Source organism: Coptis chinensis, chromosome 5 (genome assembly GCF_015680905.1).
Source record: "Coptis chinensis isolate HL-2020 chromosome 5, ASM1568090v1, whole genome shotgun sequence".
NCBI lineage: Eukaryota > Viridiplantae > Streptophyta > Magnoliopsida > Ranunculales > Ranunculaceae > Coptis > Coptis chinensis.
In genome coordinates this window covers 6,517,665-6,522,355 of record NC_141460.1, presented here as the reverse complement: position 1 = coordinate 6,522,355, position 4,691 = coordinate 6,517,665, and the positions used below count along the sequence as shown (strand labels likewise).

The following is a 4,691-nucleotide window of genomic DNA, read 5'->3' as shown; positions in this document are numbered from 1 at the left end:
AAAATTAGTTTTTCTTAAAAACCTCCATTTTTGAAAAACCATCCCATTCTAAAGAATTCTGCCATCTTTTACTTTAAGAAACTTTCCATATTTTCTCCCATAAATTTCGGAATTATTCTCTCCATGTTTTCTTATTAATACAAACTCTACACATTATTTTAAAACTTAAAAACTTTCCTATTAAATCATTTTTAAATCAAACAAACTATTTTCCCTATTTTTTTCCAAAAGTCAAACATACATATTCACTCCACTTAACTTAAGGCTTAGTCAATATTATATTACTATTATTATTATTATTCTGCAAAATAATTAATTTTGGACATTTAATAAAATGAGGGTGTTACAGTGATAACACAAAGGATGTTGAAGGTTGTACACTACAACAGAAAAGACATTTAAAATCACTTCATAAGTGATGTCAAAAATATACGAAGTCACTTTTGCAAGTGATGTAACTGGTGGCGACGTGAAAAGTCAGGGTCTTCCACATCACTTTTTAAACGATGTCCACAAGTGATGTTACTTCACATCACTTTTTAATTGATGTCTACAAGTGATGTTATAACTTTGCATCACTTTTTAATCGATGTCCACAAGTGATGTTATAACGTTGCATCACTTTTTAATCGATGTCCACAAGTGATGTTATAACGTTTAACATCACTTTTTAAGTGAAATCAATAAGGTCGATTAACATCACTTAAGAAGTGACGTTTCATTCAGATTCCAAATTACTTGTAAAGTGATGTGAAATAACTCTATAAATCACTTTAAAAGTGATGTCCCATTTATGCAGGTGCCAACTAGCAAATTCGGTAAAACTTTTGGGTGATGATACCAGAGGCCTGGGGCTCAAACCCCGCCAGCATCAAAGAGTTATTGATCTCATTTAAAACAGGCTTGCCAAAAAAAAGTCCCATTTATCAAAATAATAATAAAAAAATAAAATTGCCAATATCATCCCAATATAATACCATTTTCCTGGTCATTTATCATCAAATAAAGATTTTATCATCAAATAAAGATGAAACGTATCTTAAAATCACATTCATCACACAAATATCATCTCCAATTACAAATATTATACTATATACAAAAAAATTGTAACGAGCTAACATATACCAACAAAATCTAATCTGCAGTACCGAAATGAGCTAAAGAGAACCACAATCACCCAACCAAGAACCTATCACAGCCTAACAAATCACTCTGTTTTCTTTTTTCTGCAGTATGAAACATTGTACTAGAAAATCAATGCAGACTTGTACTCATGCAAGAATAGTTTGACAATGTCTGGATCTTCAAGAGAAGCAAGATAGGCTATACAAGGAACAAAACCAGGCAGTCAGATAATGTACTTGATAGCATAACAAGTTTTCCTACATCCATCTTATACAAAAAAACCCTTGGAGACTCACCAAGAGAAATATTCTTCAAAGCACGTCTGGAGATATTAGCATGGTCAAAGATGTAAGGCTCAGTATTCCTATTATTTTCATCCTAGAACATGTGATGCGTTAAATGAAGCGAGGAAGACCTTATAAATGAGGCTGCAGAAGACAGATGTCGTAACATCTTATAAATAACAGATGTAGTGCATCCTGATATGAAGCAACAGATGACTAGTTGCAAGAGAGGGCGAACCAGTGTTGTTGCGTCGAACAGTCTTGCATGTTCAGCTTGGCTATATGTCAAAGGTAGAATACATAAATTATATTTTGGGCAAAAGGAGGAGAGCACAAGGAAAAATATCAGATCCATAGTCTGCCTGTATATGGCAAGAATTTATAACTTGGAAGAAGGTTTTAACCAATGGAATGAGGAAAATATGGACCTGAACAAACAATGTCGACACTCCGTTGTTATGTTCCAAGGTTAAAACAGATATTAAAAATACAACTTTTGCTAAATTATAATTCAAGAGCAAAGAAACTGATGAGCATCAAAAAGATACTCTTGTAAGGGAGCATGGTTAAAGAATCTAAGGGGTACAATAAGAATGTTGCAAATATGGAACTGAAAGGGCAGTTTGCCTCAAGTGATGGAACTGATTTCAACTACATACATGATACACCGTAGAAAATATGTTATAAGAAACAAAAACCTTTTTCGACCACGCTGACTATGTTTTTTTTTCAACTAACTGTCTTAGATCTTTGCAAACAGCTTCAACGTGGTTTGGAAGATCAAATGACTAGTATCCATTTCAAACAAGATTCATGCCATTGTGGAGCTATGCAGGATTGAGCATAATTGAGAGATTGTTAATGTGAGAAGTAAACTATATTGTGTACATTAATAATTGATGAGCCTTTCTCTTCTTTTGATGAATGCTAATTGTATGCCTATAAGTTTTTTTTCAATCATATTCTTAATATTTCTCACTCAATCAAAAGGGGGAAAAAAACACACACACACACACACACAGGGCAACTAGGTGAAATTCAGTAAGGGATCCTGAATCCCAAGAATCGAATGTAAGAGACACAATCCATCTAAAGTCAATAATAAATTTGAAAAGAAATGAGTACCTGTCTTTCAAGAGCTTTTCTCTGGTTGCGAGAGCTCCAAATAACAGCACAGAGATTAAATATAAAGCAGTTCTCATAAGGGAAGCAGCCAGGGTTCCAACCGGCATCGAACGCTGAGTATCTTTCAACGAGGCCAAGCGATTTGAACTAGCCATAATTCTAGTAACATCAGGGGAAAAAAGACCCACCAATGTACTGGAATGGTGAACAATTTTATTAGAAAACTTAGAAGTCATCTAGAATAGGAGGTTAGTTTGCTTCTGAGAGAATCCAACAAGATTCACTAGTTGCACAAAAACATATATGAAATGAACATTTATAAAAACTCAGTGGCCACTTGAAACAAGATTATAAAGCAACAGAAAGGTAGTTTTTCCCTGGATTGAACTTGGGTAGAAGATCTATTTCTCTTCGAGATAAACAAGTGAAAAAAATGAAAAGAAGAAAGAAAAAAAAAATGTTTGACACCCAGGTCCATGAGTTGATTCCCTTGGTTGTACGTATAATGAATTTATGAATCTAAAGAAACAAGTGAAATCAGCCATGACAAAATCAACTTCACCACTAAAGACCCACTTCAATACTAGATACTACATGGTAATGTCAATGTGTGTAGCATAAAAAGCATATCCAAAAGTGTGAAGAACGAAGCTCTGAATCTATCAAACAATAGTGTCATTAATTAAAGGGAGCCCATAAGATCCCAAATAAGTCACATATTCACTGTAACAAAACAGAATAGGTATACCTACACGAAAACCATTAAGCATTTGTGTTGTTGACTTAAAATTCCAGTCAATTGATCCATCAGGATCATGTACCCTTGCATTGTTGGTGCGTTGAAATTATGAACTCAAATTGTCTTTAAATGTCGTTGAGCTCAACCCCGTGATTCCAGCTGTGCAAAGATTGGAACCATTTATCAGTAAATTTTAGTGCATAAACTAAAAGAAAAGATAACTTATAAAAGAAAAGAAAATGCAAATAATCTTTAGTTGGTCAGAGGTATTTTCAGAACAAAATCACAACTACAACTTGGAAATACCAATGGAAAATGCTCAGAATGTCCATTTGTATACTTATCTTCCTATTCTTGGTCTGCATTCTGCAATCCTCCTAGCAACTTCATTTATTAAATAACCTTGAATTTTCATTTCAAATTAACTAAGATCCAGGTTTGTAGAGCAGATTAAAGATTTTGGCCACTCTCATTAGTCAGTTGTTTTTTACTTTAAATTTGGAAACTTGCCCAAAGACTAGAATATCCATCGGCCTTCCATGTAACTTCTTTCTCTTTTTAATTTTATAATAATAATAATGTTATACATAAAAAATATGAGAATACAAGTGGGACCTTCAAATGCAAGTACATATGTCCACTAATGGCTCTTCCATTATCCAAACAACTATAGGATATGAGGAAACCGGGATTCTTTTCCCACTGACCATAAACAGCTAGACCAATCAGATAATATGGTCCACCACCCTAGAAGATACAAAAGGAAAAGTCTGGTAAGAAAGGAATCAACATCTACGCAAGACCCAAAAGAATGACCAGTACACTCAGAGGTGCAAGGAGGAAATTCTATTCATTGTTGTTTCTCCAAGATTCTATTCCTTATACATTACATAAAAAGGCCTGAAGAGAACATCCACCATCCACCTATCTCTCCAATGTTTTACTCCTTATACATACAACTCAACAGTCACGAAAAATTTCTATTAGAGAAGAAAAAAAATTAAACATTCTCCTTCAAAACGTTTCTTATTGTGTGTCCAAGTCTTTCGTCCTCAACATACAGAGATAAGTCATAGATAACCTCGTTATATTGTTTCCACAGGTGTCTAATTTGTACACAATCACATAAAGTCTGAATCCGTTACAAGTTACAACACGGATGTATACTTTGGTGATTTCTAATCGTGCCTCATTACAACAAAATTTTACATAATTCAGTTACAATACTCTTTTCATACTAACACGAACTTGAGCAATAATAACTTATTCAAAAAAAAAAAGGTGGACAAACAATAATCAATAAAATGATAAAAGGCATAATTCGTGTATCACATACCTTCATTACACCATTAGTAGCAATAACACTTAACGATAATGTAGTCAAGAAAGTGCCCAAGCCACAAAAGGAGACTAACAAT

General features: G+C 33.7%; 1 long non-coding RNA gene across 1 annotated transcript; it reads right to left on the bottom strand.

Moving 5' to 3' along the window:
- Nucleotides 1-1,241: 1,241 nt before the first annotated feature.
- Nucleotides 1,242-1,646, bottom strand: LOC147496427 (uncharacterized). The gene is made up of 2 exons (XR_015194382.1): nt 1,422-1,646; nt 1,242-1,323 (listed from the first exon to the last, which is right to left on the bottom strand). It is a non-coding gene; the product is annotated as an uncharacterized LOC147496427 (long non-coding RNA).
- Nucleotides 1,647-4,691: the final 3,045 nt, after the last annotated feature.